The 27,594-nt window shown below is 42.2% G+C and overlaps 8 non-coding genes across 8 annotated transcripts; 3 read left to right on the top strand and 5 right to left on the bottom strand.

The window, feature by feature from the left end:
* Positions 1-2,100: 2,100 nt before the first annotated feature.
* On the bottom strand, positions 2,101-2,173 carry trnar-acg (transfer RNA arginine (anticodon ACG)). The gene has a single exon. It is a non-coding gene; the product is annotated as a tRNA-Arg (tRNA).
* Positions 2,174-20,961: 18,788 nt separating this feature from the next.
* On the top strand, positions 20,962-21,102 carry LOC130237842 (U4 spliceosomal RNA). The gene has a single exon (XR_008838578.1). It is a non-coding gene; the product is annotated as a U4 spliceosomal RNA (small nuclear RNA).
* A 673-nt stretch (positions 21,103-21,775) lies between these two features.
* trnas-gcu (transfer RNA serine (anticodon GCU)) lies at positions 21,776-21,857 on the bottom strand. The gene has a single exon. It is a non-coding gene; the product is annotated as a tRNA-Ser (tRNA).
* A 180-nt stretch (positions 21,858-22,037) lies between these two features.
* On the bottom strand, positions 22,038-22,119 carry trnas-gcu (transfer RNA serine (anticodon GCU)). Its single transcript has one exon. It is a non-coding gene; the product is annotated as a tRNA-Ser (tRNA).
* Positions 22,120-23,770: 1,651 nt separating this feature from the next.
* On the top strand, positions 23,771-23,911 carry LOC130237841 (U4 spliceosomal RNA). Its single transcript, XR_008838577.1, has one exon. It is a non-coding gene; the product is annotated as a U4 spliceosomal RNA (small nuclear RNA).
* Positions 23,912-24,586: 675 nt separating this feature from the next.
* On the bottom strand, positions 24,587-24,668 carry trnas-gcu (transfer RNA serine (anticodon GCU)). The gene has a single exon. It is a non-coding gene; the product is annotated as a tRNA-Ser (tRNA).
* A 179-nt stretch (positions 24,669-24,847) lies between these two features.
* trnas-gcu (transfer RNA serine (anticodon GCU)) lies at positions 24,848-24,929 on the bottom strand. The gene has a single exon. It is a non-coding gene; the product is annotated as a tRNA-Ser (tRNA).
* Positions 24,930-26,579: 1,650 nt separating this feature from the next.
* LOC130237844 (U4 spliceosomal RNA) lies at positions 26,580-26,720 on the top strand. The gene has a single exon (XR_008838580.1). It is a non-coding gene; the product is annotated as a U4 spliceosomal RNA (small nuclear RNA).
* The last annotated feature ends 874 nt before the right edge of the window (positions 26,721-27,594 follow it).

Genomic DNA, 27,594 nt, shown 5'->3' with positions numbered 1-27,594 from the left:
TATCACTTTTGAGGGCCAGTCTTTGCACAAACTTCAGTTCTTTCTGATCTCATACACAGTCTCACGGTTTCCGTAAGCTAGAATCTTCTGATCCATAGTCATAAGCGTTATCCTTTGTGCCACTGGCACTCTGTTCAGCACCTTGTTAGCACATTGTTTGAAACAAGGACAAGGCGCTGTCAACCTGGAGTTCCGTCACCACACATTCTGCTTTGTTTTATGGCAAGAGGTTGTGTGGATGGGATGCTCTTACAGGATTCCTGACAGTCCCTCCATAGAGGACCTGAGATCCAGGGTTGGAGACTCTCTCTCTCCAAGAGGAGGTTAAAAGCCATAGTTTCTTTTATGCATGTTTTATCAGAGCACTTAGGTATTGCTGGAGCTCAGACACTTACAAGTTGAAGAGATTACGCTGCAAGTTGGCTGGGTGACTTCTAAGTGGTAGGGACTTTTGCAACAAGTAGGCTGGGTTTACGGTTGGTGTAGCTGTAGTAGACGTTAATAAAAATCAGCAGTTGGGGCAGCCTTTGAAACCAGAGGAGCACCCCACGGGCTCTGTGCTGGCAGCCCCTTAAACTCGACTCACTCCAGAGTGGAACTGAACAGCTCCAGGGGGCGAAAGGTGACCGCAGTGCACTGGCTGACAGCAAAGCAAAAACACCAAAGCGAGCCAGCCAGGAGTCGAACCTAGAATCTTCTGATCCGTAGTCAGTCACGTTATCCATTGCGCCACTGGCCCTGTCTGCTTGGTTTGTCATCGTTAGCTTGTTGCTTGTAATAGGACACGGCTCTGTCAACACGGAGTTCATTCAACACATGCTGTGCTTTGTTATTATGGCAAGTTGTGGTGTCGATAGGATGCTCTCACAGAGCATGTGACAGTCCCTCCATAGAGGATCTGTGATCCAGGGTCTGAGACTTTTCCTCTCCAGGAGGAGGTTACAAGCATTAGATTATTTTGACAGAGCAGCTGCAGCATACTTGCGTGGAGGCCCACAGCTAGGCTTGAGGGCAAAAATCTGCCAGTCCCTGGTGGTCTTGTGGTTAGGATTCGGCGCTCTCACTGCCGCAGCTTGGGTTCGATTCCCGGTCAGGGAACTTCCTTTTCACCTCTATGGTGAACTTGAGCTTTAGTGACGAAGATGTGTCCAAACTGCACAGGCGTGAAAGCAGCTCCGAGCGCAAAAGACCTCCTTCGAGCCGAACCAGCGACCTAAGGATTGCCAACATCCCACCTACAGTCCTCCGCTCTACCAACTGAGCTATTGAAGGCTTACAAGAGTTTTCCACAAGCCCACCCCTTTAAGGATGCTGCAGTCCGACTGCTGGCCAAAAAGGGCAGAAGCAGAAATGCTCAAGCATTCCTATACCGGGAGTCCAAGCCGGGCCGCTGGGGAAAACCAGGAATCCTGACCGCTAGACCATATGGAAGCTATCACTTGTGAGGGCCAGTCTTTGCACAAACTTCAGTTCTTTCTGATCTCATACAGAGTCTCATGGTTTCCGTAAGCTAGAATCTTCTGTTCCATAGTCATAAGCGTTGTCCTTTGTGCCACTGGCACTCTGTTCAGCACCTTGTTAGCACATTGTTGAAACAAGGACAAGGCGCAGCAACCTGGAGTTCCGTCACCACACATTCTGCTTTGTTTTTATGGCAAGAGGTTGTGTGGATGGGATGCTCTTACAGGATTCCTGACAGTCCCTCCATAGAGGACCTGAGATCCAGGGTCGGAGACTCTCCCCCTCCAAGAGGAGGTTAAAAGCCATAGTTTCTTTTATGCATGTTTTATCAGAGCACTTAGGTATTGCTGGAGCTCAGACACTTACAAGTGGAAGAGATTACACTGCAAGTTGGCTTGGTGACTTCTAAGTGGTAGGGACTTTTGCAACAAGTAGGCTGGGTTTACGGTTGGTGTAGCTGTAGTAGACGTTAATAAAAATCAGCAGTTGGGGCAGCCTTTGAAACCAGGGGAGCACCCTACGGGTTCTGTGCTGGCGGCCCCTTAAACTCGACTCACTCCAGAGTGGAACTGAACAGCTCCAGCGGGGGCGAAAGGCGACCGCAGTGCACTGGCTGACAGCAAAGGAAAAAGACCAAAGCGAGCCAGCCAGGAGTCGAACCTAGAATCTTCTGATCCGTAGTCAGACGCGTTATCCATTGCGCCACTAGCCCTGTCTGCTTGGTTTGTCATCGTTAGCTTGTTGCTTGTAATAAGGACACGGCTCTGTCAACACGGAGTTCATTCAACACATGCTGTGCTTTGTTATTATGGCAAGTTGTGGTGTCGATAGGATGCTCTCACAGAGCATGTGACAGTCCCTCCATAGACGATCTGTGATCCAGGGTCTGAGACTTTCTCCTCTCCAGCAGGAGGTTACAAGCATTAGATTTATTTTGACAGAGCAGCTGCAGCATACTTGCGTGGAGGCCCACAGCTAGGCTTGAGGGCAAAAATCTGCCAGTCTTCCCTGGTGGTCTAGTGGTTAGGATTCGGCACTCTCATCGCCGCGGCCTGGGTTCGATTCCGATCAGTGAACTTCTTTTCACCTTGTTGTGCCTGGTTGGTCTTATGACATTAATCGTAAGAGACACAAAAAATCAATGATGTATTCTGATATCCCAATGCGTAACAGTACAACTCTTAATGAAGAAACCAAGCGTAAGAGAAAGGAGAGGCGCCTCCGCCAGAGGGCGCGCAGGACCAACAAACCAACTGAAGGACCTCTAGCTGACCTCGCTGCTCAGTTTAAACACATAACTCTTAGTGCATGAATGTGTAGGCACACTATCTATGAAGGCTGAGCATATAACTGCCAAATAATTGACTTATACTCGGATGACTATGTATTTGTCTTCCCGGGGGATTTTCCCACTGTTTAATGATATATGCTCTTTGAATGTGGAATTTAATTAAGATGTGCACCTGTGTTTATGATTGATCTATGTTCTGTTTCTGAACATTGTTTATGGGACCTGTCTCCCAACACTGTCCCAGCTTCGATCGTTATATGCATGATGAGTATAAAAGCTGAAATGTACAAAGCAGCTTTGCGCTTTCTGACTTCTGTATACTGGATGTCTTAGGCCCTTTATTCTCAACGGAGGATAAAGTAAGGATTTTGTTTCTGTTATATGTCTTTTGTTTATTCTACTTTTTCACTGGATTTTATTTTATTAATAAAAGTGTTTTTATTACTTTTCTTCACTGGAGTGGACATTGAATTCATTTTCCAGAACCCATCAAGTTACCCTGTGTGGTAAAGTATGAGTCTAATTTATTCTTTTTGCAAAAACATTATAAAGACGATCCTTTAACTAAACTCTAGCTAAGAAATATAGCGAAGGAGGATCCTGGTTTATCTTTGTTTAATTGGGGTAATTAAATAAAGGCGATCCAGCACATGGAGGCCCCAGGCTAGGAACTTTAATATTTTGCAAAAAGAAGTATAATTAGAAAAGAGAGAAAAGTAGGGGACGCCCGAAAAAATCTCTCAAAATAGGTATAGAATAAAGTGCACATAGACCTAAATAAGGATCTATATTCTATACAAACAAAAAACATGACTGCAGCTTCAGGTATTCAAATCCACCTAATCTCAAATGAGGAGTTAAAAACGCGTAAAAAGGAAAATCCTTTACATGTTTCGCCTCAATCGTGTACAATAGGTAATTGCGTTTACATAGGCGTAAATGATCAAGAAAATAACTGGCTGGAATTGTACGATGCTATAGACAAAGCTACGGGTACCGGTGAACAGGTAGAATTAATTCTACACAACCATAAGGGTCCCGCACAATTCCCAGAGCGATTCAGAGGCCGGATAAAGTGTTAAAAAATAACACAACCATAAGCCCTGAATACTATGTTGAATCAGAAGAAGAGAGAGCTGGCTCAATCCTGGGCGAACAGGTTCCAGCTGGCGCTCAATATAGGTCAGAGGTCACCTTCCTACCCCAGCAAATGGGGAGGGAGACTGAGACGGACGTTAGAGACAAGCGATGGGGGGGCCATCCACTAGCACCCCTATGACGACTTAATGCGAAAAGTGAAAACTAAGCAGAGTCCTTTAAACCCTTTAAAAACCGCAACACATAGGGTTCACAGAATGAGCCCTTTAAGAAAAGATAGCTCGAGTGACTCGTCAACAGAGGAAGACAGAGTCCTGCCGACGCGAGGCAGAATTAGGCAGAAGAATGCCAGAGCGAGCTCCAAAGACCGAAAAACGTCAGCTCATGTTGATAGACGTTTCGTTAAGGCTGGGAATAGAAGAGTCACAATCCCTGAAGGTTTTAAAATACAGCTGAGAAAGGTCGAGGGCACAACACGATCAGAACAGAAAGAAAATGCTGATCTGATCTACCTAGCCTCCGCCTGCACCGCAGATGAAATCTTGGAGCGCACTGATATAAATCAGAAGGCTAAATTAGATATGATCTGTGAGCTCGCGGATGCCCTCCAAGCCTTAATTAGCGGTATAATCTGGTCCGGGATGGTTGATGAGGATGAGACCTCGTCGAGCAAACAAAACTCTAAACTAGGAACGGTTTATAAAATACGAAAACACTTTGCTAAAGGTGGAGTTCAAGAGAATGGAGGCAGGCAGTTAATCACTAAGGGAAAAAGGAGGCAGGATACCCGCTACCCAGTGAGTTGAGTGAGACAGACAGCTCCGAGGCGACCTGCTCCTCTGAAGGTGAACTTTCCGTACGAGAGTCTGTTATGTTAGCAGGTACAAACAGAAAGAAAAAATCATCTAGGCCGTTAGCGAACTGAGAGAACGAGCGCTGTACCCGCTAACACAAAACCTTTCCGCCTGAAGCAACGGTAATGGAAAGAGCTCAGGAAATAGTCAGAATGGGCGAACTCTATAAAGCCGATGACGACCTGATCGAAGCCATGATTGTACATCACACGCGTAAAAAAATTGCACCAGCTACCGTGAGGTTACAACTAGGCACTATACTGGGGAAAGCCCAGACGACGAAAGAATTGAGCGAGCTGAACTGATCAAATCAATTGGAGTTTACCCGTATTGTCTTGATAGACAGGGTAGAGTCGAATCAGTGTATGCGCTGATAAGAGAACTCCAAGAGGTGACAGAATTAGTACCGGGATTAGCAGAAGCGAAGCTCTTAGGGCCAGAAACCACCTGGGTGGAATTATCTAATTTTGCCATCAGATGGGAAAGAAAGCGAAAGCTAATCACTGAGAAACAAAGAATTCAGCCACAGAGGGCTGCAGCTCAGAGAGCTCTGAGAGCCCCGCCCGCACGAAAAAACAGGCAGCAGAGACAGAGAGCAGATGCTGCGGCTGCAGAGAGAAATCAAAATCAGTTCAGGAGAAAACAAAATTAAGAATAAATTCCAAAAATCAGATTTCAAGCAAAAATCTGGAGAAAGTGATTATGTCTCTAAAGAGAGCTGGGAAAAAATGACCCCAGGGCAGAGACAGGAATTAATCGATAAAAGAAATAAGAAGAAGCAGCCGAAATCAAAAATAAGACTAAAGAAGTTAAAAACAACGAGAAAGTTGTTAACAGTAACAAAAATGTATCCCGATATCGAGAAGAATAGGGCTGCCTGACTCCAGGAAAAAAGGCCATAATGTCTGAACAGGTTACAGAAACGGCAGATATGAATTTAAACCTAAATTATGAGGGAATAATGTTTGATTGATACAGGAGCAGACGTTACGGTAGTAAGTCAGCTGCCTAAAGAAGAAAGAAACTGAAACCTCGTTTAATATAAAGACTTTAGAGGCAATATAGAAACGCATAAAGTTTATGATTGGAAAAACTTACAAATTATCAAAGGTGTTAATAATTTAATGACACTGAAAGATGCCAGTACAATAATACAAAACAAGCAAATAAGCTGGTTAAAACAGATAGACCTGGAGCAGGAATAAAAGAATGGCCGAAACTAGTAAAGCCGACTGTACTAAAGTCACCGAGATATTAAGAAAATATCAAAGCCACGCCGCAAGAAGTAAGAATGATTGCGGAAAATTATCTGATAGGTGGCAATACGAAATAAAGGGTGGTATACCACCACCACAAAGGCAATATCCGATTAATAGAAGCGCGTTGCCTGAAATAAAAATTACTATCGAGGAATTAAAACAGAAAGGTATCATAAAAGAAGTTGATAATGCGCCAACAAATTCACCTATTCAAGCAGTAGCAAAAGCCAGATGGGGGGTGGAGGTTGGTAACGAATTTAAAGCATTAAACAAACAAACTGTACCAGATACAAGATATCTGATTAATGCAAGAGACGCTACGGGTGCAGCCCCAGAGGGTAAATTATTATCCAAGATAGATCTTGCAAACGGATTTTGGTCTGTGCCGCTGAAGCCTGAGAGCAGAGCGCGCACAGCATTTACCTTTGAGAATAAACAGTATGTATATAATGTTTTACCTCAAGGATTTAAGAATTCTCCGAATGCTTTCCAAGCCATAATGATGGAAATTCTTAAAGGCCTTCCCATTGTAGTATACATAGATGACATTCTAATTGTTACCAATGATGAGGAAGAACATCTTAAAATATTAGATGAGACCTTAAACCGACTGACTAAAGAAGGGTTCGGTTAAATTATAAAAAGATGGAAATCGCTAAAGACGATGTCGAATTTTTAGGATTTCAAATAACTGGTAATGAACGATTCCTTTCACAAACTACAGAAAATAAATTGAAGGAATTAAGAGGAAAAAAGATAACCAGTTTAAAACATTACAGAGCATGCTGGGTACATTAAACTTTGTAAGAGATTTAATCCCTGGATATGCTAAACATGCGAAACCCCTTTATAATGCAACTAAAGGTGGTGTTTAAATTGGAATGAGAAGTTATCCGAAATAAAAGCTAAACTCATAGATGAAGCTTTGAATAGTGGTCGCCTAGTGAGAAGAGACGAAACCACTCCATTAGTAGTAAAAATAGCTAATACGGAGGATGAAATTGAATTAATTCTCTATAATGAGGGAAATGAAAAACACCCAGTGAGTTTTATCTCCTCTACTAAGCCAGCAAACCAGAGAAAGATGCAAAGCATGAGTGGCGGCGACCTTCTTGCTACACTCGCTAAATCACTGCTAATGCTGAAAACCCTCGCACTAGATCAGCAAATTGTAGTGAAGGCAAAAGGTGAGGGGATAAATCAAATAGTCAGAGAGGCTAAAAACCTTAGAAGTGAGAACAAACGTGTGCATTGTCATACGTGGGCAAAATGGTCGTTGATTTTAAACGATACTCAATTTCAATTTAAATCAGAAAAAATTCCCAAAGCCGAAAAGACTACCAAAGTGCCCATAAATAAAGTTTGTTATTACACTGACGGTACGACCAAGCAGGGAATAACTAGATGGGCATGGATTCGAAAGAAAGGCCGCAAGGTCACTGAATCAGATAAAGGTAGTTTAGAGGCAGGGTTGAGCGCACAGGCTGCTGAAGTGAAAGCATTTAGAAAAGCTTTAGAAAAAGCGAAGCAGCTGAGCGACCTTAAATGTTTTATAGTGACTGATAGTGACTATATTTACCAAGCTGTGGAAGAACATTTAAGTACATGGAAAAATAATGATTTTATACTTCCAAAGGGAAGCCATTAAAACAAGCCGACGACTGGCGAGCAATAGGTGAGCTAATCTCAGAAATTACACCTACTGTACTTCATCAAACCAGCCATACGACACAGAGTACGACGGCTGCTATAGGAAATAAGGAAGTAGACAGTTATGTGCGAAGAGTACGGGCTGTCACAAAGGAAAGTCAAAAGACTTATTGAAAAACTTCATGTAGAATTAAAACATCCTACAACAAATATTTAGCGCTATATTGTCATGCTTTAGGCCTAAATATACAAAACTTAAAGTCTGAATATTATAGGATAAAAGTGAACTGTCCAAGTTGCAGAAAGGCAATAGATTCACGAAATAATGATTATGGGTCTATAAAAACAGATCAGGAAAATGATGAAATCAGTATGGATTTTGCCGGACCTATTAGACCTCACTAAAAAGAAAAATTGTTATTTTCTTTTAATCACGGATAATGCGAGCAATTACACACAGATTTATCCATGTGAACGTGCTACGGAACAAGTAGTAATTAAAAGCTTGGAAGAGTGGTTTAAATATAGAGGAATAGCCAACCGAATCAGAGGTGACAACGCATCTAATCTTACGGGACATGATGTTGAGACCTTTATAAAAAATTCGGGGGCGAAATTGATTAAATCCGTGAAATATCAACCTGCTAGTAATGGAATTGCAGAGCGCATGATAAAAGAAGCAAAAAATTGGTTTTTAAAGAACGTAATAAAGAAGGGACGAGCAGATTATTGACTGCTTAAAATTTCTAAATTACAGAGTCCCTATACTGAAAAGGAGGAAAACCCGCCACGAGACAGGGCTCCGATAAAGGTAGGAGACGTAGTTTTTATACAGAAAAGAGTAAAAGGTCGTAGATTTAAACAAAATTTAGGTACAGAGGATAAGTTATATCCGTGCCATCTAAACACTACGGTCGAATTAGAAGCTAACGGTATTTGGAGTCTCAGAGACCTAATAAAAAGCCGGAATAATGGCAGAAAGAAACTTGACCTGTGACCTCAAGTCTAGTGAAGGCCTTTATAAGCAAAAAGGCTTCATCAGAATTATTAGAGGTTTTTCTGGACACTTGACCATTGAAAAATGGCTTAAGCCAGAATTTGATAGAGCTCTGGGAAGAAAATCTATTAGTGTACTAGGAACACCAGCTATAAGTTATAGGATCGAAGACTGCGCCGTATGTGGAAAACCTAATGTAGCGATTAAACTAGCTGAAGGCTTATACACAAATAGGCAGAGTAAAGCAGAGTTGCTAATCAGCATGGTTTAGGAGCTCATTTCCCGTGGTGGAATGGGGGAGATATCGATGCTGTGCTTGCATGATGTCACCATTTGTGGTGATTGCAGAGAATCACACCAGAAGGTCGAGATCGAACAATATGGATAAAACAGGATGGATGTTTATGCCGAAACTGTCAGTCATGTAAGCAAAGGTTTATTGCCCTTGGAAGGGAATGCCGATGCATGTATGATGGGGAAGAATTTACATCTTGTGATAGATGTAAGAGTTTGTTCCATTGCAAATGCTTAAAGTTAATTAGCAAAAAGCAAATATGGATGACTCGAAAATCCAGGAAGGCCCTAGGGCCTTAGTTGAGGGTAGAATAATGACAATGTGGGACATAAACCCAGTGTCCCTAATGACAAATGCAGATTCAAAATTCATGGCCCAAAGACTCAATGAACTGTCCTTTTGCCCAGGGGGAATACCAGGGGGACAGGAGTCTTCGAACGGAAACGAGAGTTTTCGTAATGGCCTGGTTATCTCACCCATTTAGGGGGGGAGACCGCTGTCAAAATGCAGTTGCATAGACATGTTAGCTACAAGCGAGGTGGCTTGGGCACATGTGTATGGCTTTTGCATGATGACGGATGGATTAAATGTGAACTTTCTGACGCTATAATAATTACAGCAAAGGAAATGACATTTAATCAATGCTCAAGGTATGCGAACCAAAGGATGAACCCAGTTATTTCACTGAATTGAACATCTCAGTTTATGGATCTTCACAATCCTTTAGAGAAGGGACAGCGAAAATCAAGATAATCAGATCCACACAACCCTATCCATTGATGACTCCTGAACCAAGTGATGAGGTAAATCTAGAATAAATTTTGGATTTAACTGTTCTGTTAAATTTAACTGGAAGTTACCTGGGTATTGGTGAATGTATTCAGGGAGTAAATGTTTATCTAAATAGATCAAAAGATAAATCGGATACGGGTTCAGGAAATAAATTCATACAATTGAAAAAGTGTGTTATGTTCTTGTATTGAGTCACTGAATCACATGGGGGCGCTAGTGGTTACTTTGGGTTCTATAAAAGGGTAGAAGAAGAATGTATAGGGAGAACCATGTGTTGGTAACCATGTGGCATGCTGAGCTGTTTAGCTCTGAAGCTAATAAAACTTCTTGATCATGAAATCTTCTTGACTCCTTATGCTTGAGCAACCATTACAAAATTGGCGACAAGGATGCTACTCAATGTGAACTGAATTGAGCTGAAGATGGCTGCAGTTGCTTCATTTCCTACACCGTTCCTGTCATGTCCTGGTGAGCCTTCAATACCTTTTGATGTTGGCTGAAGATGTTCAAGAATTACTTACTGGTTGTGAATGCATCTGGAGATGAATGGCCTGCTGGAAGGAAAAGAGCTTTATTTCTTCACTGTCTGGGGACAGAAGGTCAGAGATTATTTTACACTTTACCAAATCAAGGAGAGACTATGGAAGAAGCTATTGGGGCTGTAGAAATTTACTTTGTTCCTCGAAGGAATGTAATTGCAGAACGGCATGCTTTCAGAAAACGTACTCAAACATCTGGTGAAACAGTTTTACAGTATGTAACTTCACTTCAAGATTTAGCAACCACATGTGAGTTCGGATCCAATCTTGATGAATGCTACGTGATCAATTAGTGGAAAATGTGGCCAGCAATCGAATTAGAGAAGACTTTTGTTGGAGACTGAATTGACTCTCAATAAGCCATCACAATTGCTACTCAAATTGAAGCAGCTGGTGAGCAAGTTAAAACCATTTCAGACCAAAGTTTAGTGCCTGTTCAAGGAAAGTCGATAGCTGTTGGTCAGTATAAACTAAATTCTCTGCATCCACTAAGCCTTTTAGGTCTTCAAAAACATTTAACTTCTAAAACTGCTAAGATGTCTTCAGTTCGTGCATGTTATCGCTGTGGATTCACAAAACATCTTGCAAATGATCCTAGATGCCCAGCTACTGCAGAAAAGTGCCATAGTTGTCAAAGATAGGACATTTTTCAAGAGTGTGCCGCTCTCAACAAACACGTTCGGTTCATGAAATTGAGTTGCCTGAAGTTCAGATTTTGTACATGCAGAATGTGCTAACTGATAAAATAAAGTGTACTGCTACAATTGCGACTGCTTCTGCTTCGGTGCCTGTGGAGTTGATAGTTGATTCTGGGTCATCTGTTTCCATCCTGCCAAAGTCTGTGTATGAGACACATTTTAAAAAAGACTCTTTGCTGCCCTCTGTTAAATTGGTGACGTATTCCCGTGATCCAATACCAGTGCTTGGTTGTTTACCTGTTACTGTCACCAAGAATGATGTTAATTGCAAGACATCAATATTTATAGTTGAAATTGGCACTCTTCTTGGAATGGATTTAATTAATGGCCTGCACCTTCACTTTGGAGGTTCTTCTGTTTTGACAGAATCTGCTCAATCTTCAGCACCAGTGATGGACCTTTCTGCTTCAGCACCTGTGAATAAACTGGGATGTGCAAAAGGGTTCCTGCATAAGGTAAAGATTTCTTCTAATGTTGTCCCAGTACGCCAAAAACTCAGGCGGTTGCCTTTATCTGTCCGAAGTGCTGTTTCTGAAGAAATTCAACGTCTACGAGTTATTGAGAAAGTTGATGCATCACCTTGGATTTCACCAATTGTAGTGGTGCAGAAGAAATCAGGAGGCATTCGCATGTGTGTAGATCTACGAGAAGCAAATAAAGCTGTGATCATCGACAGTTATCCTCTTCCTCATTCGATGAGTTGTTGTCTAAGTTATGTGGAGCTACTGTCTTTACTAAAATTGACTTGGAGAATGCTTACTTTCAACTTCCACTACATGAAGAGAGCCGTGATTTAACTGCATTTATCACGCACGATGGCCTATTTAGGTTTTGCCGAGTACCCTTTGGCCTAGCTTCGGCACCTTCAGCATTCCAGAAAATGCTATCTACTGTACTGCAAGGATTGCCAAATGTAGCTCACTATCTGGATGATATCATTGTTTGGGGTCGTACACAGAGTGAACATGATAGCATGTTTAACAAAGTTGTCCAGCTTTTGCAGAGTGCAGGACTTCAGTTGAACACTTCGAAATGCCAGTTCAGCAAGACAAGTTTAAGTTTCTTAGGCCACACTGTGTCTGCACAAGGTGTTCATCCAAATGAAGATCATCTTAATGCCATGCTTCATGCACCAATTCCTACAGATGCACATCAGCTTCGTCTTTTCTTGGTCTAATTTCATGGTACAACAAGTTTATTCCAAGTTTTGCCACTGTAGTGGAGCCATTGCGTGCTTGTATCAGGAAAGGAGTTGATTTTAGTTGGTCAGCAGAAGCACAAAAGTTTTGACACCGTGAAGGAGTTGCTGATCAAAAGTCCTGCATTGGCGTTATTTGATCCTAATTTACCGATTGTGGTTTCAACTGATGCATCAAGCTATGGAGTAGGAGCTGTACTGGCTCAAATTCATAAAGATAATTCTGAACACTATCACCTTCTGAACGCAAGTATTCAACAATTGAAAAGGAAGCCTTAGCCTGTGTCTGGGCTGTTGAAAAATGGAGAATTTATCTTTGGGGATGAGAATTTTTCTTGCGCACTGATCATCAAGCTTTAACGGTGCTTCTTTCTTTAAAGGGCAGATCGTGCTGGAATGAGAATTGCACGTTGGGAGCAAGACTCTTATGCTTTAATTATGAGGTAATTTACCGTTCTGGTTCTCAAAAAGTCCTGCATTGGCGTTATTTGATCCTAATTTACCGATTGTGGTTTCAACTGATGCATCAAGCTATGGAGTAGGAGCTGTACTGGCTCAAATTCATAAAGATAATTCTGAACACTATCACCTTCTGAACGCAAGTATTCAACAATTGAAAAGGAAGCCTTAGCCTGTGTCTGGGCTGTTGAAAAATGGAGAATTTATCTTTGGGATGAGAATTTTCTTGCGCACTGATCATCAAGCTTTAACGGTGCTTCTTTCTTTAAAAGGTGCAGATCGTGCTGGAATGAGAATTGCACGTTGGGGAGCAAGACTCTTATGCTTTAATTATGAGGTAATTTACCGTTCTGGTTCTCAAAATCACACTGCTGATTGTTTGTCTCGATTGCCTTTGCCAGCTACTGAAGAGGATCTGGTTGATGCAGAACCTGAATTCGTTGCATTTTGTCATTTGAGATGTCTGCTGTGACTCCAGCTGAGTTTGTTACTGCCTCTGCATCATGTCCAGAATTAACTGCATTATGTGCACAGATTGACCATGGATGGCCTTCATCATCAGTGGTTGTGGCCAAAGATCTACGTCCCTATTTCCATGTAAGAAATGAGTTGAGCGTTCAAAACAACTGTTTTCAGAGGATCACGTCTTCTTGTTCCTGTTTCATTAAGGCACGTTTTGGTGAATCTGGCCCATGATGGTCATCAAGGAATTGTCCGTACAAAACAACGTCTCCGGGAACTCTATTGGTGGCCAGGTATGGATTCTTTGGTCAGTCAGATGATTAAAAACTGTCAAGTTTGTGCTTCCTTCGATAAGACTGCTGTTGTTTCTGCTGCACCTCTTCAACCTGTACCTTACCCCTCTGGGCCTTGGGAAAAAGTGGCTGTTGATATTGTAGGCCCATTTGAAACTGCTACTTGGGATTGTCGGTATATTTAACTATGATTGACTACCATAGTAAGTGGCCTGAAGTTGCATTTACTTCCTCAATCACAACTCAAAATGTGATAAAGTTCTTAACATCTGTTTTTAGTAGATTTGGAAATCCTCAGTACTTGGTATCTGACAATGGATGTCAATTCCGGTCAATGGAGTTTGCTGCTTTTCTGAAAAAGAGAGGTATTAAACATACATTTACATCAGTCTATCATCCAGCTGCAAATGGTGCCATTGAGAGATTTCATCGTGTGCTCAAGAGCTGTATTCAGTCAGCTATTGTGTCTGGGAAAGCATGGAATCCAACAGTAACACAGTTTCTTCAAGTTTATCGTGCTACTTCACATTCTGCAACTGGACTCTCTCCATTGAATTGCTGTGTGGCAGAAAGATGCGGACTTGTTTGAACATTCTTCCTCCTCCTGCAACTAACGAAAGTGCTGTGAGTCAGAAAGTGTCATTGTCACAGAAGAAAATTAAAATGTATGCAGACTCTAGATTGAAAGCTCGTACTCCTAACTTTAAACAGGGAGACTGGGTACGTGTAAGAAGTCCAGTTCATGTTCCAAAAGGACACCCAAAGTTCTCAAGACCTTTGCAAATTACTCGTCAAATTGGTCCATGTACCTACCAGTTGTCTGACGGAAAAAAGTGGCATGCATCTCATCTGTCTTCTACTCTGGCTCCTATAGAATGTTCCACTAAAAATCAACTTGTGGCTTTACCCATTCAGACTGGCTGCTTCTGCTGCTGGAGTGTTGCCTAAAAATGAACTGAGCTCACCTATTCAAATACCTCCTCCTGATCCTCCATCTGCTCCAGAAAGAGTTTCAGCACGTGTAAGACGACCTCCACGTTGGCTGCAAGATTACGTTACTTAGTATTTAAGTAACTGGTATTAAAGTAATGCATGGTTTCATTGAGTATAGTAATGATCAGTTATGCTGTATTGTTAAACTGATGATGCACTTTAGTGTTTAATGTGACACCATTGTATTAACTTTAAATTATGGGATTGGTGAAGAAAGATATGTTTTTAGTAAAGGGGGAATGTTATGTTCTTGTATTGAGTCACTGATCACATGGGGGCGCTAGTGGTTACTTTGGGTTCTATAAAAGGGTAGAAGAAGAATGTGTAGAGAGAACCATGTGTTGGTAACCATGTGGCATGCTGAGCTGTTTGCTGTTTAGCTCTGAAGCTAATAAAACTTCTTGATCATGAAATCTTCTTGACTCCTTATGCTTGAGCAACCATTACAAAGTGGATCTTCAAAAAATTCAGTCGAGGGACAGAATAGGATATGAAACGAGTTGTCTCTGTTCTCTGTTGCAGGAAAGCATGCAGAAAGACGGGCCTGACCGAGGGGTGAGAGAAAGTCGGAAGTGTACGGAATCACGAATCCAGGAGATCGTGATGAGTCTAATGATAACTGGCTCTTTACTCCTAATTATTACAGGCACCATTTTTTCAGGATTAGAGATAAAAACTGAAAGTACGGAAGAAACCCGACATGTGTGTAGACATGTCGAGATAACGGAACATTGGGTATGTCCAATACAGGAAATAACTGAGAAATAAAACCTACAATAGTAGTGATTTTGAAACAATGACGAAGTCGTACATTAAAAATATTGACGACAGATTTTGGGTATGTAATCATACCAACCCAAGTGCATTATTTATACCGACCATATAATGGTCTGGTTAATAATAAAGTAAGATTTAAATGGGATAGGCTTATAGTTATAAATGAATCCCATGTAAAACTGATTGGGCTTGAAATCCTAAATGAAAAGCAGACAGTATGGACTAATGAAAGTAGCCTAAGCGTCTGGAATTTGGAATTAGAAGTGGAATTAAGCAAATCAGTAGGACATTGTTGGCAGAATTTGACAAATGCTAAACAATGGATAATAACTGACTCCATTTCTGCACCCAGAAATGACAAAATACTTAGAGGCCTACAAGGTAGCCGAATAAGTAAGGTGAGGTTATTATCAGAAACAGGCAATGACACATCAAGGCATCGCAGATTAACAAATTGGTTAATGGCGGGAGCTAAAGGACATGTGACTTATTGGCCTGATGGTTGAACAGTACACACCTATATTAGGTGTTTATAAGTCAAACCAATAATTCCTTATGCGGAAATAGACTGGGTGACATGTAAACAACATCTAACCCAAGGAAAATATTGTGATAGTGAAAGAGATTGCATTCATAAATTGGGGATGAAACCTTTTGGCTCTAGTGGGGCTAAATTTCTCATCAGAAAGTATGGTGCATTAAAGCCAAATTCATGGGCATCCTTTTTCCAACACAATATGGTAAAATACTGTACGGATCTGTCTAAAACAGAATACTGGTATTGTTATATATCAGGTCAGTCACTTTATGATCAAAATCTAATGGATCAATATGAAAGCGAAATATTTGACAAATGGAAAGCTTATGTCAGATATAAGGGCCTTCGAGAAGAGAGGATTTTAAATAAAACCTGTCAAACAATAAAATGTTTTATCGAAACCCATTGGCTTGATAATCGAGGAATACATCCATGGATGTTAGATAGCAGTCACGGTATACCTGAAGCATTAGCTAATAAAAGTGGAATAACAGAATTTATTAAATCTATTCCGGATCAACAATATAGAATGGCTCTAGCTTTGTATGTATACAAATGGGACATGCTCTCGCGCACAGAATATAAAGTAGGCCTAGTCCGGTCCATATGGGATTGGTAGATAGCGTGCACGGCCTATGGCATAATAAGTTTTATATTAAATTCGATTTTAGCCACAAACTCATGGGAGCTTATCAACATCAATTTAATAAACTGAGTTTTTTTCATTCAAATTTTAGGAAGACTATTTTCACTAGAAATTTAGTTGATGTTTCCTATGAAAATCGAACCCAGGATTATTGGAAAGGTGGAGCTACCCTAAACATGGGTTTTAGTGGGTTTAAGTGGAATTTATATGAAGACAATGGATTGAACAACAGTGCAAGCCTACAGGGGCAGAATTGCAAGAATGTGATCCAGATATCTTTAACAATTGGACTTATAAATATATGCCACCTTATGCCCGTCAAGGAGACGAAATAAAATTATGGAAGGGAGAGAACAGCTTTTGTTCCTGGGAAAACTATTCCATTATAACGGGAAAAATCAGGAATAATTGTGACAAAATTAACTGCTCCATCCCTTGGCATGCAATTTTTGTGTCAGTACTCCCTCTAGTGGCGAAGTATGAGAACCAGGTTAAAAAACATTGTAGTGCAATTGGTATTGAAAATTTTCATATTAAGCGGAAATTAACAGAATTAATTGATGATTACATAGAGGGGACGAGCATCGGTCCTAATTGGCACTTTATGCACAATTGGATCTCAGCTTTAGATATTGTCACAGAGGATGTTCCCATACTAGTCAAAATCAGAAAGACTTTACTGAATACAGGTGTGATATTTAGTTTGGGTGCGGGAACAGCAGTTGAAATTGTTAAACAAACTGTCATAGGATGGTGGAAATGGATTAAGTTAATTTTGATCATTGCAGGCTGCATATTTGCAGTTGTGTTAATTGTATCTGTCTCCCTCAAGATGGCACAACTTTGTGGTGCTCTAGGGAATCTTTGCAGTCCATGCAGAGGAAAATTATGGGCGGTTGAGGTCAGAGGTATCGAGATGACGAGTAAAACACATGTTTGATACCTGTATAAAGGCCTGTTGTGCAAATTGTCTAAACAAACGCCTTGAGGTGCAGACTCGCTTGATACAGCTCTCTGATAGACTAAAAATCTTTGAAATCTGGAAATGGCATCTGTGAATGAAAATCATGGAAGAACTGATAACATTGTGTCGGGAAAAAACCTTGCTCAGGTAATTAAATTCTAATCATCTTAAATTGTGAATGAATAATTACTATGATGACCCAGAAATATGGGAATTTAATGAGAAGGAAAATCAGTTATGGTTGCATTAATAGTAGTAATGCTGTTTATTCGATCATAACGAGGTGCCGAACATATCTGGGCGCAAGGCACAGTGTTATCAGTGGGTTTTAAGTTTTATGTTTTTGTGATTTTTTGAAAAACGATTAAATTTTATTTGAACTTTTTTTTTAAATCACTGTATATGAAACTGGGGACCAACCGTTTTCATTTATGTACTCCATAATGATTGTTTAACAAGGTTAGAACAGATTATGGGATAATAATGAAACAGACAGATGTAATTGTTATATAATTATGACATTTGGGTAATTATGACATATTGATTTTTTTAGATTTCGAGAGGGGAAGGATCAAGTGACGACAACCTGACCTATAACACCTGTAACCATAATAAGAGAATGTGCAAAATTTGTTATCACAGCAAGGGGAAGGAATTTCAATGTTGTATGAAATGTTTTATGAACAATGATCTAAATTTTAACACGATTCATTATATTCTCTGTTGGAATGAGGGCCAATTACAGCCGTTGTTGTCAAAATTAACGACCGCTAAAGGTCAATTAATTTTACCATGGGCTCCCGTGGTTATACACGAAGCAGGGCGTGTAGCAAGTTTTTGTTCGACCTTATTGGGTAAATGGCAAAGTCCAAATGGGTATAGTCGATTGTAATGGAACCCTGCATATCCTACACAGGAATATGTCCTGGTGTGGAGGGACGGCCGTTGGGAGAGTACCAAGATGGAGGAAATCCTCTGGCACAACGGGTTAATTCTGCGACTGTCGAACGCCCAGATTTGGAATTTACCAAAGACCTCACGGCCTTTCTCGCAGACGAAAAGAATTGGCCGACGCCTATTGGCTTCTATGGGTCAAAGTAACTTGCTAACTGTCCAGCTATTTTACCGTAAAAGAGAAATTATTCAATCTTTGGTTAATAGGCACGGATGGATGGGCTGTTCAACTCCAACAGTGTATATATGAAACTTGTGTGTTAAATGAATTAGATAATGAGTATTTTGTGTCTCAACTCCATATGGCAAGAGGGGATGTAGTGAATGGTGCCCATGGAACGAATGGTGCCATTATTAACGTGAGACAACGAAAATACCAACGCAAACCTCTCCTGTATTCTGACATTCCAATACTTCAGAGTTCAACTTTATCTGAAACAGTCAAGAGCAAGAGAAGAGCATGACGTGACCAGAAGAGGGCGCGCAGGACACAGGAACGGAGAGGAAGGGAGATGCTACCTCCCTTGGACCCTCATCTGTTCTTACCCTCTCCTGACTACCTACCCTCGGAGTGCACACAGCTCGCGCAGCTGACCCTGAAGACCAGAGACTCTGCTCGCTAAGACGGGAGGTCTCAAAGTCATCGTAAATTAGGGGTGTCTCTCATTGCTAATACCTTGTGGAATGCTTAATGCCTTAAAAGTATCTAGACAATGTGTATGAGAGTGTTTGTATGTTGATTATGTTCTAAGATGTGCCTATGTAACAGCTATAAATTTGTTCACATAAGACATGACCTATAAGTTTTGCTGAATAGTAGAATTCTTAACTGAGAGGTCAGACATTATATTGGTTGGTCCTTTAGTGATTTATAATTAGTGTTTTGATATATTAGGTAAAACCCAGATGGTGTACCGGTAATTACATGCAGTATGTCAAGTCCTCACTGATATATGAGGTGTAGTTATGTGCATGACCTGATTTGAGAAGTAAAAAGCTGAACCAAACTGACCAGCTTTGCGCTTTCCGACTTCTGTATATGAGGTTGGTTGCCCTTTATCCTCAACGGAGGATAAGTAAGGATTTTGTTTCTGTCATTTGTCTTTTGTTTATTCTACCTTTTCACTGGATTTTATTTTATTAATAAAAGTGTATTTATTACTTTTCTTCAACTGGAGTGGACATTGACTTCATTTTCCAGCACCCATCAAGAGTTACCCTGTGTGGTAAAGTATGAATCTAATTTATTCTCTAGCAAAATACATTATAAAGACGATCCTTTAACTAAACTCTAGCTAAGAAATATAGCGAAGGGAGGATTCTGGTTTATCTTTATTTAATTAGGGTGATTGAATAAAGGCGATCCAGCACATAATGGAGACTGGTCTATGGCATATACGTATGTATTTGCAGCTATTTTCGCTAGTATTACAACAATTTTGCCATAAACATCCTTTAAGACGCGAGAGGTGCAAGTAAGAACCTTAGACAGAAGCAGTTGCCTCTCTCAAAACAGTGAAACTATGAGGATGGGATTTAAACCAGAACTTGCAGAGTACAACATACTAACCTAAGCACTCGGCCACCTCGTCACGTGTAAGCACAGCGTTGTGCTAGAGAAAGGATTAACTTTTGGGACTCGAATGGATGTTCTTACAGAAAAGAATGAAGATAAAGGTTGTCATAAGGAGCTTATCAGTAGCTCTGATCAGTGCCCCGAGTTAGGGCTGATTTATACCTCGGCGTCAAGCTCACGCGTATGCTACGGCGCAGCCTACACGTAGTTGCATAGCACCTCACTGTGGCCGTCGGCGACATTGACGCGCACCTCTCAAAAAATGTAACGCGTACGCGTAGCTCTGAGATTGGTCGACTTGGTAGCGCTGACGAGTGTGGGCGGAGGTGAGAGCCTCACGAGCGTGAAGTGTGGAGTCCCATGAAAAAAAAAAAAGTGTGGAGTCCCATGAAGGAGCTCCGCATGGAGACTGTTGTTTTGTGTTTACCTTTTAATTAAAGTTGTTGCACGTCCACTGGTTCCTGCCTCAAAATGAGCGAATTTGAGCCACATGCACATTAAGGAAGCGTTCAGAAAAAAACAAAACACCAGCGAAGAAACTCAACACAGAGAAACATAAACACCTACTGCCAGCTAGCGTTTCGGAAGTGTATTGCAGAGCAACAGAAACAGTGCGCAGAAGTATAAGTGCACTGCTACGCGCAAGGCTTGCGCCGTGGATCACGCTGATCACTTGACACAGAAGTATAAACCAGGCTTTATTGTTCAACATTAACTGCAACATGTTTCTTCTGGTTTTGTTGGAGGAGAAACTAGACAGAATGCCTGAGTCTAAAAACGGCAGCATCGCTGACCTTGGATTTCTGTCAAAATATGGTTTCAGTGCCCTTGCATCTTCATTACCTTACCCCAATCCCTGTACAGCCCAATAAATACATTCCAATCTCATCCCTTTCTCTGCCGTTCAGCGTTGTGACTCCGCCCCCTTTACCAGATTACCCACAATTCTCTTCTCCCAGATTCACATAAGTAGTGTATACTTTTCTTTTAAGTAAAAATGAAACAATGTATAAGTAATTATTTTTGGACAAATCAATACCCTGTTCTGCTGACACAGCATGCACTCATTGATGCCAGAGGGCTGATTGCTGGCAGTTTAAAGTTTGATGCCACCTTGTCGTTGCATGTCCAGATTGGTACACAGAAGAGTTCATAGCTGTTACAGCTATTCTTTCGCAGAGGCAATATCGTAGCCTATGAGGTCTATCCGAGGCGTGATCATTGCTGGTTGAAAACTTTACCCAATACCTCGCTGAGATGACTTGAAATACAGTCAGCTCTGGCAATTTTTGTCAGCCTTTTAGTAGGCTTAATGTTCTGTTGAAAAGGATAGCTGTGATTCTGTTTCATTAACATGTTGATACTTTCGTTGAGCTCCTAAACATGCAGCAGGCTGGATTAACCTGTACCATAACATTCTTCAGAATGCAAGCAGAGTGCGTGTAAGAAACCTTCCATGGAAGCACCAGGCTCTCTGAAATGCAAAAGCAATTGAACGACGAGAATGGGATTTGAACCCACACAGGCGGAGCACAGTGGATTTGCCGTCCATCCCTGCCGGAGGCTGGATTAACTTTTACCATAACATCCTTCAAACGCTAGGAGGGTGCGAGTAAAACACCTTCCACGGAAGCACCGGGCTCTCTCAAACACCAGAGCAAATGAGCGACGAGGATGGGATTCAAACCCACACATGCAGTGCAAAATGGATTAGAAGTGCATCACCTTAACTACTCGGCCACCTCATCAGCAGAATCAATTAGCAGTCCATCGCCTTAACCACTCGGCCACCTTGTCACATATGTTCTCGCTTCCTGATGGAGGCTGGACTGTGGCACATATGTGTATATGTATGTTTTTGCAACTATTTTGCAAAAATATTTGGTAAGATGACATTCAATTTTGCCATAACATGCTTCGAAGCACGAAGATGGTGCGAGTAAGATACCTTCCCCGGAAGCACCGGGCTCCCTTAAATGAACGACGAGTATGGGATTCGAACCCATGCATGCAGAGCACAATGGATTAGCAGTCCATCGCCTTAACCACTCGGCCACCTCGTCATGCATGAAGCCACTTTCCTGATGGGGGCTGGACTTTGGCATATATGTATGTATTTGCAGCTGCTTTCGATACAGATGACATTAAATTTTGCAGCAACATCCTTCAAAACGCTAAGAGGGCACGGAGTAATACACCTTCCACTGAATTACCGGGATCTCTCAAATGCCAGAGCATTTGAGCGACGAGGATGGGATTCGAACCCACGCGTGCAGAGCACAATGGATTAGCAGTCCATCGCCTTAACCACTCGGCCACCTCGTCACATACTTTGCCACTTTACTGATGGAGGCTGGACTGTGGCACATATGTGGACGTGTATGTTTTTGCAACTATTTTCGTTAAGATGACACTTAATTTTGCCATAACATGCTTCGAAGCACGAAGAGGGTGCAAGTAAGTTACCTTCCACGTAAACACCGGGCTCTCTTAAACGAATGCCCAGGCTGGAATTCAACTCACACATGCAAAGCAAAACGGATTAGCAGTGCATCGCCTTGACCACTCAGCCACCTCGCCACGCATATAGGTGCTCTCCTAATGGAGACTGGTCTATGGCATATACGTATGTTTTTGCAGCTATTTTCGCTAAGTATTACACACAATTTTGCCATAAACATCCTTTAAGACGCTGAGAGGTGCAAGTAAGAAACCTTAGACAGAAGCAGTTGCCTCTCTCAACACAGTGAAACTATGAGGATGGGATTTAAACCAGAACTTGCAGAGTACAACATACTAACCTAAGCACTCGGCCACCTCGTCACGTGTAAGCACAGCGTTGTGCTAGAGAAAGGATTAACTTTTGGGACTCGAATGGATGTTCTTACAGAAAAGATGAAGATAAAGGTTGTCATAAGGAGCTTTATCAGTAGCTCTGATCAGTGCCCCAGAGTTAGGGCTGATTTATACCTCGGCGTCAAGCTCACGCAAATGCTAAGGCGCAGCCTACACGTAGTTGCATAGCACCTCGCTGTGGCCGTCGGCGACATTGACGCGCACCTCTCAAAAAATGTAACGCGTACGCGTAGCTCTGAGATTGGTCGACTTGGTAGCGCTGACGAGTGTGGGCGGAGGTGAGAGCCTCACGAGCGTGAAGTGTGGAGTCCCATGAAAAAAAAAAAAGTGTGGAGTCCCATGAAGGAGCTCCGCATGGAGACTGTTGTTTTGTGTTTACCTTTTAATTAAAGTTGTTGCACGTCCACTGGTTCCTGCCTCAAAATGAGCGAATTTGAGCCACATGCACATTAAGGAAGCGTTCAGAAAAAAACAAAACACCAGCAAAGAAACTCAACACAGAGAAACATAAACACCTACTGCCAGCTAGCGTTTCGGAAGTGTATTGCAGAGCAACAGAAACAGTGCGCAGAAATATAAGTGCACGCCTACGCGCAAGGCTTGCGCCGTGGATCACGCTGATCACTTGACACAGAAGTATAAACCAGGCTTTATTGTTCAACATTAACTGCAACATGTTTCTTCTGGTTTTGTTGGAGAGAAACTAGACAGAATGCCTGAGTCTAAAAACGGCAGCATCGCTGACCTTGGATTTCTGTCAAAATATGGTTTCAGTGCCCTTGCATTCTTCATAACCTTACCCCAATCCCTGTACAGCCCAATAAATACATCCCAATCTCATCCCTTTTCTCTGCCGTTCAGCGTTGTGACTCCGCCCCCTTTACCAGATTACCCACAATTCTCTTCTCCCAGATTCACATAAGTAGTGTATACTTTTCTTTTAAGTAAAAATGAAACAATGTATAAGTAATTATTTTTGGACAAATCAATACCCTGTTCTGCTGACACAGCATGCACTCATTAGTGCCAGAGGGCTGATTGCTGGCAGTTTAAAGTTTGATGCCACCTTGTCGTTGCATGTCCAGATTGGTACACAGAAGAGTTCATAGCTGTTACAGCTATTCTTTCGCAGAGGCAATATCGTAGCCTATGAGGTCTATCCGAGGCGTGATCATTGCTGGTTGAAAACTTTACCCAATACCTCGCTGAGATGACTTGAAATACAGTCAGCTCTGGCAATTTTTGTCAGCCTTTTAGTAGGCTTAATGTTCTGTTGAAAAGGATAGCTGTGCTTCTGTTTCATTAACATGTTGCAACTTTCGTTGAGCTCCTAAACATGCAGCAGGCTGGATTAACCTGTACCATAACATTCTTTAGAATGCAAGCAGAGTGCGTGTAAGAAACCTTCCATGGAAGCACCAGGCTCTCCGAAATGCAAAAGCAATTGAACGACGAGAATGGGATTTGAACCCACACAGGCGGAGCACAGTGGATTTGCCGTCCATCCCTGCCGGAGGCTGGATTAACTTTTACCATAACATCCTTCAAAACGCTAGGAGGGTGCGAGTAAAACACCTTCCACGGAAGCACCGGGCTCTCTCAAACACCAGAGCAAATGAGCGACGAGGATGGGATTCAAACCCACACATGCAGTGCAAAATGGATTAGAAGTGCATCACCTTAACTACTCGGCCACCTCATCAGCAGAATCAATTAGCAGTCCATCGCCTTAACCACTCGGCCACCTTGTCACATATGTTCTCGCTTTCCTGATGGAGGCTGGACTGTGGCACATATGTGTATATGGATGTTTTTGCAACTATTTTGCAAAAATATTCGGTAAGATGACATTCAATTTTGCCATAACATGCTTCGAAGCACGAAGATGGTGCGAGTAAGATAACTTCCCCGGAAGCACCGGGCTCCCTTAAATGAACGACGAGGATGGGATTCGAACCCATGCATGCAGAGCACAATGGATTAGCAGTCCATCGCCTTAACCACTCGGCCACCTCGTCATGCATGTAGCCACTTTTCTGATGGGGGCTGGACTTTGGCATATATGTATGTATTTGCAGTTGCTTTCGATACAGATGACATTCAATTTTGCAGCAACATCCTTCAAAACGCTAAGAGGGCACGAGTAATACACCTTCCACTGAATTACCGGGATCTCTCAAATGCCAGAGCATTTGTGCGACGAGGATGGGATTCGAACCCACGCGTGCAGAGCACAATGGATTAGCAGTCTATCGCCTTAACCACTCGGCCACCTTGTCACATACTTTGCCATTTTACTGATGGAGGCTGGACTGTGGCACATATGTGTACGTGTATGTTTTTGCAACTATTTTCGTTAAGATGACACTCAATTTTGCCATAACATGCTTCGAAGCACGAAGAGGGTGCAAGTAAGTTACCTTCCACGTAAAAACCGGGCTCTCTTAAACGAATGACCAGGCTGGAATTCAACTCACACATGCAAAGCAAAACGGATTAACAGTGCATCGCCTTGACCTCTCAGCGACCTCGCCACGCATATAGGTGCTCTCCTAACGGAGACTGGTCTATGGCATATACGTATGTTTTTGCAGCTATTTTCGCTAAGTATCACACACAATTTTGCCATAAACATCCTTTAAGACGCTGAGAGGTGCAAGTAAGAAACCTTAGACAGAAGCAGTTGCCTCTCTCAAAACAGTGAAACTATGAGGATGGGATTTAAACCAGAACTTGCAGAGTACAACATACTAACCTAAGCACTCGGCCACCTCGTCACGTGTAAGCACAGCGTTGTGCTAGAGAAAGGATTAACTTTTGGGACTCGAATGGATGTTTTTACAGAAAAGATGAAGATAAAGGTTGTCATAAGGAGCTTTATCAGTAGCTCTGATCAGTGCCCCAGAGTTAGGGCTGATTTATACCTCGGCGTCAAGCTCACGCGTATGCTACGGCGCAGCCTACACGTAGTTGCATAGCACCTCGCTGTGGCCGTCGGCGACATTGACGCGCACCTCTCAAAAAATGTAACGCGTACGCGTAGCTCTGAGATTGGTCGACTTGGTAGCGCTGACGAGTGTGGGCGGAGGTGAGAGCCTCACGAGCGTGAAGTGTGGAGTCCCATGAAAAAAAAAAAGTGTGGAGTCCCATGAAGGAGCTCCGCATGGAGACTGTTGTTTTGTGTTTACCTTTTAATTAGAGTTGTTGCACGTCCACTGGTTCCTGCCTCAAAATGAGCGAATTTGAGCCACATGCACATTAAAGAAGCGTTCAGAAAAAAACAAAACACCAGCAAAGAAACTCAACACAGAGAAACATAAACACCTACTGCCACCTAGCGTTTCGGAAGTGTATTGCAGAGCAACAGAAACAGTGCGCAGAAGTATAAGTGCACGGCTACGCGCAAGGCTTGCGCCGTGGATCACGCTGATCACTTGACACAGAAGTATAAACCAGGCTTTATTGTTCAACATTAACTGCAACATGTTTCTTCTGGTTTTGTTGGAGAGAAACTAGACAGAATGCCTGAGTCTAAAAACGGCAGCATCGCTGACCTTGGATTTCTGTCAAAATATGGTTTCAGTGCCCTTGCATTCTTCATTACCTTACCCCAATCCCTGTACAGCCCAATAAATACATCCCAATCTCATCCCTTTTCTCTGCCGTTCAGCGTTGTGACTCCGCCCCCTTTACCAGATTACCCACAATTCTCTTCTCCCAGATTCACATAAGTAGTGTATACTTTTCTTTTAAGTAAAAATGAAACAATGTATAAGTAATTATTTTTGGACAAATCAATACCCTGTTCTGCTGACACAGCATGCACTCATTAGTGCCAGAGGGCTGATTGCTGGCAGTTTAAAATTTGATGCCACCTTGTCGTTGCATGTCCAGATTGGTACACAGAAGAGTTCATAGGTGTTACAGCTATTCTTTCGCAGAGGCAATAGCGTAGCCTATGAGGTCTATCCGAGGCGTGATCATTGCTGGTTGAAAACTTTACCCAATACCTCGCTGAGATGACTTGAAATACAGTCAGCTCTGGCAATTTTTGTCAGCCTTTTAGTAGGCTTAATGTTCTGTTGAAAAGGATAGCTGTGCTTCTGTTTCATTAACATGTTGCAACTTTCGTTGAGCTCCTAAACATGCAGCAGGCTGGATTAACCTGTACCATAACATTCTTTAGAATGCAAGCAGAGTGCGTGTAAGAAACCTTCCATGGAAGCACCAGGCTCTCTGAAATGCAAAAGCAATTGAACGACGAGAATGGGATTTGAACCCACACAGGCGGAGCACAGTGGATTTGCCGTCCATCCCTGCCGGAGGCTGGATTAACTTTTACCATAACATCCTTCAAAACGCTAGGAGGGTGCGAGTAAAACACCTTCCACGGAAACACCGGGCTCTCTCAAACACCAGAGCAAATGAGCGACGAGGATGGGATTCAAACCCACACATGCAGTGCAAAATGGATTAGAAGTGCATCACCTTAACTACTCGGCCACCTCATCAGCAGAATCAATTAGCAGTCCATCGCCTTAACCACTCGGCCACCTTGTCACATATGTTCTTGCTTTCCTGATGGAGGCTGGACTGTGGCACATATGTGTATATGGATGTTTTTGCAACTATTTTGCAAAAATATTCGGTAAGATGACATTCAATTTTGCCATAACATGCTTCGAAGCACGAAGATGGTGCGAGTAAGATAACTTCCCCGGAAGCACCGGGCTCCCTTAAATGAACGACGAGGATGGGATTGGAACCCATGCATGCAGAGCAAAATGGATTAGCAGTCCATCGCCTTAACCACTCGGCCACCTCGTCATGCATGAAGCCACTTTCCTGATGGGGGCTGGACTTTGGCATATATGTATGTATTTGCAGCTGCTTTCGATACAGATGACATTCAATTTTCAGCAACATCCTTCAAAACGCTAAGAG

Source organism: Danio aesculapii, chromosome 11, assembly GCF_903798145.1.
Source record: "Danio aesculapii chromosome 11, fDanAes4.1, whole genome shotgun sequence".
In the NCBI taxonomy this organism is placed as follows: domain Eukaryota; kingdom Metazoa; phylum Chordata; class Actinopteri; order Cypriniformes; family Danionidae; genus Danio; species Danio aesculapii.
This window is presented reverse-complemented; position numbering and strand designations above follow the sequence as displayed.